This window comes from Micropterus salmoides, unplaced genomic scaffold (genome assembly GCF_014851395.1).
Source record: "Micropterus salmoides isolate LMB-PRFRI ecotype aquatic unplaced genomic scaffold, ASM1485139v1 Ms_hic_scaffold_3, whole genome shotgun sequence".
Lineage (NCBI taxonomy): Eukaryota > Metazoa > Chordata > Actinopteri > Centrarchiformes > Centrarchidae > Micropterus > Micropterus salmoides.
The window spans coordinates 32,852,951-32,865,395 of record NW_024042261.1 but is presented as its reverse complement, the minus strand read 5'-3'; the positions used below and the strand labels follow the sequence as shown (position 1 = coordinate 32,865,395).

The 12,445-nt window shown below is 38.3% G+C and overlaps 1 long non-coding RNA gene across 1 annotated transcript; it reads left to right on the top strand.

Annotated features, from left to right (window-relative positions):
* The first annotated feature begins 4,691 nt into the window (after positions 1 to 4,691).
* On the top strand, positions 4,692 to 6,633 carry LOC119883107. Its single transcript, XR_005440587.1, has 2 exons — positions 4,692 to 5,141; positions 6,252 to 6,633. It is a non-coding gene; the product is annotated as an uncharacterized LOC119883107 (long non-coding RNA).
* The last annotated feature ends 5,812 nt before the right edge of the window (positions 6,634 to 12,445 follow it).

Sequence of the window (12,445 nt, the reverse complement as noted above, 5' to 3'; positions counted from 1 at the left end):
TTTCTGTTTGCACTAGAACTGAATTGCACATACCAAATGTTTTAGGATGCAGTTGTTAAGTTTTTCAGTAAAGTTTCCCAGTAAATGACACTGAAGTGGTAAAACGTAATATAAAAAGTTTTTCAGGGATTGTGAAGCTGATGAGTCAAAGTAGCAGCCAGCGATTACAACATAAGTAAGACCGGATCAAATGCGAAAAGACATTTTCTCCAAGGATGAATGGTGCAGTAATGCAGTGGAATAGTCTTTTTTAATTGAATTAAAAACCATAATTGTTGTTTCACAGTGCAGTTTTTTCTCAATAAGCTTTGTGTTGTGTTGTGTTGTGCTTTAGCGTTAAGGATCCCAATTAATAATTTTCTACCAAAGTATGTCTGGATAATAGCCTTGTGGTAAATTAAAAGTGTGAGTGTTGTGAAACCTTCTGTGGCAATGAAACATTCTCCAGATAACATAAGATAAACTTTGTTGATCCCACACCAGGGAAATTCACTTGTTATAGCAGCTCAAGAGTACAAAAAATACACTATGTGTACAACTCTACCTACACATATGACCATGGTGGTTATCTTTGCACATGATAATTGTAATGCACAATAATAATAATAATAATAATAATAATAATAATGTTAAGTATTACAAATATTGCCCTGTAAATTGGATATTTGCACCAAGATTGATTTGCACAGGATACAAGCAGGAAATTCACAGGATAGTTGTACAGTATAAATATTAAGGATATACTGTGTATATATATATATATATATATATATATATATATATATTATGTATACATATAAATAAATAGAATATATAACCTGAGATAAATATTGCAAAGTAACTGTGATGTTGTAAATGGTGGGTGATGTGACAGAAGCAACAGTGTTATGTTATGTTATGCTAGCATTACAAGATCTGACTGCTGTCAGAACGATGGACCTGCAGTAGCACTCCTGCTTACTCTGTGGGTGTAGCAGTCTGTTGCTGAAGGAGCTGCTTAAGCCTCCCACAGTCTCATGTGGGTGGTAAGAGGTGTTGTCCATGATTGACATCAGCTTGGTTAACATCCTCCTCTCATCCACCACCTCTATGGAATCTTGAAGGATGTCCAGGATAGAGCTAGCCCTCTTAACCAGTTTATAGAGTCTTTATCTGTTCCTCTCTGTTTTTTCACCTCACCAACAGGCCACTGCATAGAAGATTTCAGATGTCACCTCAGTGTCAAATGTTCTTAACAGTGTCCTACACAAGCCAAAAGACCTCAGCAAATGGAGACGACTTTGGCTCTTTCGTACAGGACATATGTGTGGGATGAACAAAGAAGTCAAGTTATCAACATGCATTAATGGCATAATAATGCTTACAGAGGGAGGGGAGGGTAGAGGAACGAAGTGCTTCATGGGAAGTCTCCTGGCAGTCTAGGCCTATAGCAGCTTAACTAAGGGATGGTTTAGCTAGCCCCAAATACAAGCTTTATCAAAGAGGAAAGTCTTAAGCTCACTCTTAAATCTGGAGGTTGTGTCTGCCTCCTGAACCTAAATTGGGACCTGATTCCACATGAGAGGAGCTTGATAGCTGAAGGCTCTGGCTCCCATTCTACTTTTGGAGACTCTAGAAACCACAAGTAACCCTAGATTCTGGGCGTGCAGTGTGCTAGTGGTGTAATAAAGTATTATGAATTCTTACGCTTTAACAAATGCATGGACTAGTTTTGGGAGTTTGTTGCATTTTTTTGCTTGATTTTTGCAATGTTACATAGATGAAAAAGGTTTGAGAAAAAAAAAGGTTGTTTTATGTAGGAGGAAATAGGACATATCAGGACAAATCCTGATCAAAGATCTCCGAGATTCCTTACTGTGGTGCTGGAGGCCAGGACATTCCCATTTAGAGTAATTATATCTTTAGATAGTGTGTTATCTTTGCTCTGGTACAAGACAATCTGTATTTTGGTAAATAAATGTAAAAATAAAACTGATGGGACTTCTGATACAGCTAGCTAATTTGTGTTTGCTGTTGAATGTTTCTGTGATGTTTGGGTTTTCAGCTTCCCTGGCAGTGGCAGGGATGGCAGAGAATGAGAATTAGGGAGCCGTGTTCTGTTGTAGACTGTGAACAGAGGGATTAAAGGAGCAGCTTTGCGGAGAGAGTAAACATCTTCATTGTATTGCACCAGTCCAGTAATTATTGAAGTTATAATTGAGGTTGTTTTTTAACCTCTAAAACCAGCGGTACTGTAAGGAAGTCACAGTGCTGCTGAGCTTTGCAGGACGTACTGTATATAAAAATTCTGATTTTTTTGTTTGTTTGTTTACAGTACCCTCATTGTACCATCAACAGCGTACTCATCGGACTGTTACACTGTTGTTCTGTTTTGCTCCACTAGTTGCCAGACAAAATCAGTTGGTTGTCTAGTCCATCCAACACTTTGGCCAAGAGTTCATGGTAACTTTGTTAAGATATATTGACTACTGTTCAGTTTGGCAAAACAAAACTGAAAAAAATCACTCCAAGAAAATTTTTTGTTCTACTTAAGAAATATAAAGTTCTAATGAGCAGAATTTTTAGTTAGTGAGTGTATTTAAGCTTCCTAGAAGATGAAACTGTTACATTTTAGACAGTCCATAACTGGCATTTTTCTTTAGCTCCACCCGCAGGCTATAATGTCCACTTTAGAGTACACAAACTAGAGAAATTTTCTGGTTACATTTATACTCCCACAGGGAACACTCTTGTGATTGTAATGACCCAATGGCCTTTCCTCTAGCACCACTCTCAGGACAAATGTCACATTTTAGCTGCACTACTGAGGCTTTAAATGTAGGACAACTTTCTGTATATTGCTTGTTACAATGACACGTTTGTATTGTGGGCTCAGCAAGATAGTATATTGTGGAACTAGTGTTGGTTTTACACATCTGTTGTTGTCTTTGCAATACAACAAAGAAAGACCTATATTGTTTATTACAGCCAGGGATTCAAAACACAGTCTCCAAAAAGCATTTCATACAAACTAAAGATCCACAAGTTGCAGGACTTGGTTATTTTTCAAAACAAATGCTCTTGCCTGTGTGTTGGCAGATGGTGTTCTATTAGAGGGAAACGTCTTAAGAAACACCAGCTAATTTGATAGTCTATGAACCCTCCCTCAAAAGAAATTAAAGTAAGAGTGCCCTGCTGAGAGGCCTCATTAGGGAGGCACATTTAAGTAAATCTGAGAAGAAAAAAGACAAATCCTGTTGATTAAACTTTCCAACATTGTAGTTCATGCCATTTGTAATTCTACTCTCAATCCTTTGCCAAATATAATACTGAAAGTATTTAATATTGTATAGTATTGGAAAGCATTGGACAGCTCTATTTCGTTAAAGCTCTATTTCTATTGAGGTGAACAGTGCTCTGACATACAGTTATTGTTATGGGATTGGAATACATTACGCTGTAAGGTGCTCCTGGTATTCAAATGGAATACCAAACTACCTGGTATACCGAAATGTTTGGCCCTTGCTGCACCACATGATATTGTTACAGCCCTGCTCAAAGAGAGGACACCCCGTAACTTGTAACTAAAGATTTATTTAACAAAAAATAAATGAACATGTGAAAATGTAATGTATGTCAGTAACATCAGTAGTGTGTTAAGTGTCTGCATTTTTGTACAGAGAAGGGTAGTAAACAAAGAAGTTAGTTGCTATGGAGCAGCAGGTAATGATCAGTGATGCCCGGCCTCACTCCTAGAATAAGAATAGGAAGTCAAATGGGCCGTCACAATGTCAAACTGCAAATATTTATAAAATGGTTGTGGTGTGTCGTGCTGCTCAAAAGACATTTCCAAAAATGTAGGTGTGAATCATTTTAGTAAGTAAAAGTCATTTAGGGTGTTTTATTTATGTAGATCTTGGAATTCAGCCAAACACGACAGATTGGTGAAGGTAGTGATTCAATTTGGAAATTCAAGCTACTTTTCTCCAGAACCATTGTGTGAGGAAATATAATGGGATGGATTTGCAAATCTGGGGATAGTCAAAGTACAATGTATATAGGAGGAAGACGGCTTTATAGGGAGATTTAAAGGTAAAGCAAGAAAGCAGTTAGCTCAGTGCAGACCCCTGCCAAGACCTTATAATCTCCCCAGTTAACTGTTACTTTCACAGTCAGTCTTGTACCATAACAAAATAATTATATAAAGGTGGCCAAAATTTCACTTGATGGTAGTACTAGAGGTAAGGTCATTATGGGGTCAAGGTTCTTCTTGATGAAAGCATAAAATGTTCTGTCTTCAGTAAAAGTGTGCAGTCACAATGGAAAGCAACACAATGAACACCACAGTTATTTGTTCTTTTCATGTTTTCAATAAAATACCATATGTTGCAAAGTTAATATGAGACCACAAATAATATACACATCAGGAAGAAAAAATGGAGATAAAGCATTTAAAGAACATTTTGGTGCAAAACATTTGTCCTGAGGGTAGTGTGTAACCTAGTATTTAATATTTACCTCTTTAGATTGGCAACATGTAACATCATAGACAGAATATTACTGGACGAAGCCACCCCGCTGATTTGAATGGAGAGCAGTGAAGCAAGTTTTGGACCAATAAAATACTACTACAGGGCTACTTCCTGTTGGCACCAGCGTCAGCGTCATTACTGTGGTTTAATGACGAAGAACAACGGCAGAAACACCGTAATTCTGGTAGCTGCATAGCTGCGCCAACAAAAAGTCTCATGGCTCAGTGTGTTTGTCTGACACGGATAGTCACTGATTAGTCAGCCCACCTACGCGGCTCACCTGTCAAACACCAACGCAGCGTCACTGATTGCCGAATAGTTTTTTTTTAGATTACCGAGAGTTTACAATCTACAGTTACATCTCTCATGTGCGACAGGTTTTGACGTCATTTTTGGGCCTACATCCGTGCAAGCTTTGGTCGGCTTCACTGTCCGATCTCTGGCTTACCCTCTTGGTAATATACTGTCAATGAGTGTACCTCAGTAGGCCTACAGAGGTACACTGGGTCTTCACATCCTACAGAGCTGAACATCATGTCGAGCCAAATCATCAGCAAACCACTATCAAACAGGGAGACATCCAGGGTCTCCATATGGAGCTGACCGCACTGCAACCCCTAGCTGCTTAAGGTAAGTACTCCAGTAATTCACCGACCTTAACATAGAAATCTTACCCTTTTAATAGTTATTTGGTAGGAAATATTTAACTCTTGAAAATGTTTTTTATGGCATTAAAGTGTTGATTAAGCTTGCTCATTGTGAGTTTCTGTTAATCGCTGCAAAGTCTTTATTAGTGGAACTGAGCAAAAATACTTAAGCTTAAAATTCCCAAAGTTCATTCTTGGCTAGTGAAAAGAGCATGTTGTGTATGTTTTGCTGTTGAAGTCACTTTGCTCTTTGTAGTTGACTGAAATGGACTGACTTTCACTCTGGCATTAAAATCTGACATGAAAATGTTAACAGTAGGAAAATACAGCTGGGGCTGATGAGAAATTAACTATTTACTATGAAGACATTTTTAATTATATTAAAAGGTATCCTGTGGAGTTTTGAACCTAGTAGCCTATGGAGCTGTTTGTTTACGAGCACGTCATTTTATTTCTCTTGTGTGCATGCACAATGGTGAACGCAGCGTCCTTGCGCAGGGAAGAAGTCTGCAAGCTAGTTAATATGTATGTAAACAATGTGGGATTTGAAATGTTCCATAAAAGCAACTTTGCTAATGTCTTATGAGGAAGGAAATACATTTAACATGTTTGTATGACCACAACAAACAATAGGTTTTGGTGCGTAACTGTGACTGTAAACTTTTGTTCAGTTATATGAAAACTCCACAGGGTACCTTAAGTGCTGGACAAGTGGAAGTTTTTACCTGCTGGTAACCTTTAAATTAAATGTCATAATGTTTCATTCACTGAGGAGCAATAATATCTGTTTTTAAGTAGTCCATGTCCATGCAGCGTGGTTGCTCTATCTTTTTTAAGATTTACCCTTTTTACTACTGAAAATAAGACTTCCTGGGTCATTCTTTAATAGTGCATCTGTGATTTTGTACAGCTGGATATGTGGTGCATGTTGTCATGACCACAAGCATTTCTCTGAGTTTTCTTGTTGTCCATACATTATACTGAATCAGTCTAGCGTCACGGTTTCCTTTGTCTTGGGTGTATTCAGTTTGCTAAGATCTTAATAACAAGTGGATCTAAAGGTAATACCCAATGTTTTATTCATTCCTTTTAGATTCAGATGAATAAAGTCTCATCAGGTCCTTTAATGCACTAGCTTCTTCCGGATTGAACTGTCCTGACCTGTCGCTAACACTGTGCGGCAGCCCCCACCCCCCATTTTCCACGGAGAGAGGAGTGAAAGGTAAATGCTGGGTTTATCCTTGGTCTGGAGCCTGACTGCGCAAGGGAGCATCCAGTTCATCGCTTGGCCTTTTACAGCTTCATTGCCTACTTTACAGTAAAGCCAGGTGCGGTGAACCTTTCATCGGGCTGACATATTACCTGATTTAAAGATTCCCTGGGTGGCAGGCCACAGTAAAACTTGGATCAATCTAAGGGTTCCTTCAAAGTGAAACTAAGTAATAAAACAGTAAAGAAGCCACACTCTCCTCTTCTCCCTGCTCCTTTCCAAGTTTAAATTGGCTGGATTTTCAGAAAGCCCATTTTCTCTACTAATCTGCAGTAGATGAGATCTGATAATTTCCATGACCGATAGAATGAAGTTGAAGCCCTTTCACACTGGCAACAAAGCAGTTGTGTTCTTATTTTAGCTTGATTGAAATGTGCCTGATTATCTAATGGAATCCTCAATGTGCAAAGTACCAACAGCTGTGTCATTTTAATACTCATTTACTAGAATGCTCACCAAGTGTTTTGGTAAGGATGTTGCTGAAAGGGCATTTTAAATAATTCAGTGAAGCACTCGTTTGTTTCATGATGCATGAAATCAAACTGTAATATCTGCCACACCCCATGGAATGTATAGCGCACCAACCACTCATTAAATCTGATCTCAGTTCAAAAAAGAAGGAACAACAGTATCTTTTCACTCTATTCGCAGTGATTTCAATTAGCTACTTAGATTCCTTGGCGCTAGGATTTATTATTACATTGTGTAAAACATGCTATATATATATAGGTGAAGTGTGTACCACAGTGGCAGATTATTGTTCAAATGTGAAAGATCCTCTGTGATGTTTCTCACAGCTATCTTGTAAAACATCCAAGTTGTGAACTGAATGTGTTGCTAAACCATGCTCATGGTTTAATTCACAATAATCCATTGCCATGGATAAAGGCTGTACATTATCATTAATAAATCAATTGTTTAATGATAATTTACACAAATTAGAAAAGAAATACAGCTCATCTCTAATTTGTCATTGGTTTGCTCATTGCTTTATATGTTCTTTCAGCTTCTACTAATGCAGTAGCTTGTGTTGCTTGTGTGTCAAAAATACACATAAAATATCATGGGACAAAAAACGGTTTTAGATGTACGTGCAGAGGTTTTGAGAGCTATGTCTGTGAGATTTCTGCTTTTATCTCAGTACAATGGAAGTCGAAAAAGAAAAAATTTAGTTTGTGGTGCTCAGTATTTGAAATCAATCAACTGTTCTTTCCAACAACAGTGTCATTTTCTTTGCATGATTCACATACTTCCATGTGAACAGTTTCACGGGAACTTCTTTCTACTAAAGAAATAGTCCCTATGAAAGCAGTTTCCAGTGAGGTCGAGTAACAGAACACTGATTCTGGAAGGATACATCGAAGCATTCAAATGTAATTTTTCAGTACTCACAGGAGCACAAATTAAATTACCTCCAGTGTATTATGATGGAAGCAGAAATTTCAAAACTTCTGCTTAAAAACCATAATAGGAGTTGGGGAGGTTCATTTGAACGAACCAACCTTCTTTGAGTCTACAACTCTGAATACAAACTTCATTCTCTTTGACCAGAGAAATACTTTACCGAAGGAACTAGTTTGCTACAGCAGGTCATGTTGGTGTACACCTCAAATGCCCTGCAGGCAGCCAACATCTAAAGGGTGGATACAACAATGATACTTGTAGAATCAATGCAAGCATCGATACCGTACAGACTACCAATATGCTCTAGGCTTAAATCATTCACCTCTGATGTCTTACACAATGGGTTGTCAGTACGCCTTCTCTATATGACAGTTGCACACCATCAAAGAATAACATCCACCTCAGGTATAGTCTTAGTCAAGCTACAATGTCCTTCCAGATTGTTGAGTGAAAACAGGTACATACACACGTGCTGCTGAATCAATATACAAAGAAATTGCAGCTGTAAGTAAGACCATGATGAATGAGACAGACGTGGAGGTGATTGAGCATGTCTGCTCTGATGGTGGTGCATTTAAATTGGGCTGTGCATGTAAATGTTTTCCCTTAATTGGTAGCCAGAAGAGGTTTATCACCCGAGGTGAATACAGATCTGCAACAGAGGCAACTGAAAAGAAATTCAATTCCGATTTAATGAGCTGTAGGCTGGAAATCTACGTTTACGCTCATAGGTTGAGCAGAGAGCCACTTCTCTCTGTACTGAGACGTAGAGATTTTGTCTTTTTTTTTTTTTCTTTTTTTTTTTACTCTGCTGATTAATGTCCTGTGTTTGACCTTATTGACTTAAAGCTCAAATGAGGAAATTGCTCTCAAGAGTGGTGCACTTTACTCTTCATTCAAACCAGTATGTCTCACATTTGGATTGCGTTTCCCTGGATGGTAGATTAGTCAGACCAATTTACCTATGCAGAGGAAAACAGACTACAAACAGCACTACAAACAACTGGGATGGGCCACTGATGGCAGGACTGTCTGTTCAGGTGCACTGGACATCAAAGTCTTAAGAGGGCCTCTTGATTAACGTCGTCTCTGAGACAAATCTGCACATCAGACAGCTCCTTTTGTGGTTGTGACAAAGCATAGGCAAAAATACATGACAGGAAGGTACCACAGTGAGCTGGAAAGTAAAGATCTAAAAAGAAAGCAGATGCCCATACTGAGAGAATTACAATAAATCATCAAATAATAGTGGGGGCTGTCGGAGCTATCGTCTTCACACATCACAGCATTCAAACTCCTCACAATAAATGAGATGCCTCTCATTTTACATGAGAAGATAGGCATGTTGTTGAAAGACCATTTATCCATTTTAACAACAGAGAATTCTTATCAGGGTTGGGAAAACAATTTGACTGCACAAAGAAAAGTGATTTATGGATATCCTCTTTATGTTAGTAAAATCTAAATGATCTGGTACTGCAGTGAAATTGAAATTATTGTAAAGGCACTGCATGGCAGCACTAACGTCAACCTTACGTAATGATAGATGACTGTAATAAAGTGCAGCTGTAATGTGGCATTTTTCAACCTATGGTGGAGATCCTAGAGGTTATGAATAAAATGGAGATTTTGCATGAACGTACTTAATATCAAGACAGCCATTTATCCCACAAAAACCGAACCTCTGAAATCAAATGTCACTGATATGTTTATTGTATTGCACACTGGCACAAAATCAATGTAATATGGGTTTCAGAATATCCTGCTGGATATCTTAAATTGTGCAATTGGTGGATAATCTTTGGAGATTTTGTTTGGGTTTATTTTGGAGCTGCTGTAGAGTTTGTTTTAAGCAGTTCAGTTACAGGGCTTTCCACACCATCGGAGCAACTGTGTGCTCTTCTGAGGCTCCATGTAGACTGCTGGAGCTAATCTCAGTTTAGCATTTCTGCACAAAAGCTGTCTTTGTGGTTACTCAAACAATGGCAGACCACTAGAAGCCTCAGATCAAGCCGTTTGTGAAAAGAATGCCATGTAGCCCTCAGTTTCAATCTTTCTGAAACGGCAGTTTGTACATGTAAGCCAAAGCTCAAGTGGTCTCCCACCAGAATGTCCCTAAGGCCTTGATGCTTTGGCATGAGCACGAGTCATTTTGTACAAATGGCAGTGACAGCTTTATATCTATATCCATTTTTTTTCCACAAAACATGCTTCAAATGAAGATGAATTAAAATGTCTTGTAGAGAAGTAATATCACAACCTGGATCAAAAGTAAGTGACGAAAGAGGGAAATTACACAGTCTGCAAATAGCATTAAATGTTTTAATAAGTAAATTAAGCAAAATATACAATTGTGTCTGTCAGATCAGTATGTGTGCAGTGTCTGTGTGAGTGGAGTGTATGTGTGTAAAACACAAAGAAACAACCGAACTGAATCAGTCAGCAGGCCAGAAAAAGAGAGAGTGAAATCATCAAGCAGGTCCCTTTTTATACCTGAGCCCCATCTGCTAAGGTGTATTGCATCTCAAACCAGGCATCAGCTACACCCACCAACTACCTGGATTAAAGGGACAGAACACAGCAAGATACGAAGAACAAGAGAGGGCCCAAACCTGGGGCCGTCACAGTAAAAACATGAAAAGCAAGAGAAAAGGCAAAGCAGGAACATGGAGGTCACAGAGGTCTACGCAGACATGCAATGAGGTGAGTTTTGTTTCTGCACAGCTGTGCTAACTGAAAAATCCTGTGCTTCCCAGCTATTTTACTGGTATGACAAATAACAGGTGAGAGGTTTATAAAACAACAACGTGTAGAGTAGAATAGTATACAACAGTCTCCTGCTGTAAAAATGATATGTCTAACGTCAATCTATATGGTCAGCTTCTAAAAAAGATAGTTAAGACACCATTCTCAAGATTGTCTTAAGGTGAATGTTTAGTGGCAATTGCACTGTTCTTTTTAACCTAAAATGTTTTTCCCCACCACTTGAGCCGCTGTCAGAGAAAATATGATGCATCATACCATAAAATGAAGCAATGTCTATTTTCATTGAATGTATCAATAACAAAAGTATAATTTGTTATGTAATCGTCTTCTCTTTCGTAAAATAAATTCTTATTCCAAAAAAGTGACATTCTACAAAATTTAGCGAAAGGACCAAATAACCCATGTCATGATGTCCAGAAGGGGCAAATAATAATTTAGGACCATATAACTCCATTAGGATTACATAACATAAGAAAGCTATGGGTATAATCTGCTTTGAAGAAAAGGATAAATCCAGACACACATGGGTAGAAAGTGAGGTATTGCTGGTACGAGTGCTCTGATTCCTTGTCTGTGCACAGTATATATTGTGTAAACAGAAAAATGTTGAATACAGAAGTTATATCTCAGTAGAATCATACTACTTCCAGTTAAATATCAAAAAGATTGTCTTAATTGTTTAAGACATCTTTTGTCCTGACATGCTCATAAACTCTGACCCTGTAACATCAGCCGACTTGGCAAGCTTAACACAACCTTTTAGATTAGCATAAATCTTTAAAGTGGAAGCTGTCACTCATTTGTTCTGACTGGCATTACTGGTGATGTAAGGTAAACGAAAAGTGGCTAGATAAGCCTTTTGTCTTTGTCTGTTAAATGCCCTGACCTTGGATTATTGAACTTCTGTCAACTGCAGTCTCCACTCCCTGTTGCTTATTTACCAGCTTTGTGCTTGTGTAAGGGCATTGTGGTGAGAAGATGGATGACAGTTTTGAGGCTGTCTTTTCAGACACTCAAGACTGTCATTAGTCCTGACCTCACCTGGCACTCCGTTGTAGGCTGAAAGGCTTATTTTGCAATGTTTCACATGATGTTTGTGAGAGTGAAAATAATAACTGCTGTATCTCCTGCACAGTGAGGACTGTGATGCTGAATGTGGTCTTGTTTGTCCATTTTGGGAAGATGTTTTGAACAATGTTATGAAGCGGTTGGGTCTGAGCGCAGGTGGAGCAGTTGAGTGCCAGTTCCATATGCAATGCTTAGTCCTTATAGCGGAGGCCTCGGGTTTGATTCTAGCCTGGGGCCCTTTGCAGCATGTCTCCCTCATTTCCAACTTCTCTTTCTGTCCTATCCAAATAAAGGCTAAAAAGAAGAAGCAGTTGGGTCTAAATGTCTGCATGGCTTAATCTCCAGATATTAAACAGTGGATTGTTTTTAATGTTACAAATGGTGCCACATTGAAGTTACAGTATGTTATGTTAATAATGGTCATTAAAATCTTTATTTTATTTTGCCATTCCCTTTTTGATTTGAGAGGCATTGTATGTCTTTCTCTTGTGGTTTGACTTTTGTAAACAGGCATCATGTTTAACAAACCATTGATGCTATTGTTAATTTTTGGTATTATTGGTCTGCTACTCCATCAGTCTAAAATGTTGATCTTGACTGACAACAACTCTTGGAACTACCATGTAGGGTAATTTTGTACAGCTATAAATGACCATGACTTGGATGGTCTTTGGGATTCATCCTCAGTTAATTTTAGTGCCACTAGGAGGTCTGAATTTCCACTACAGTCCCAATAGTATGTTAATCATATAGACTATTTAACATTCAATACCCTCAGG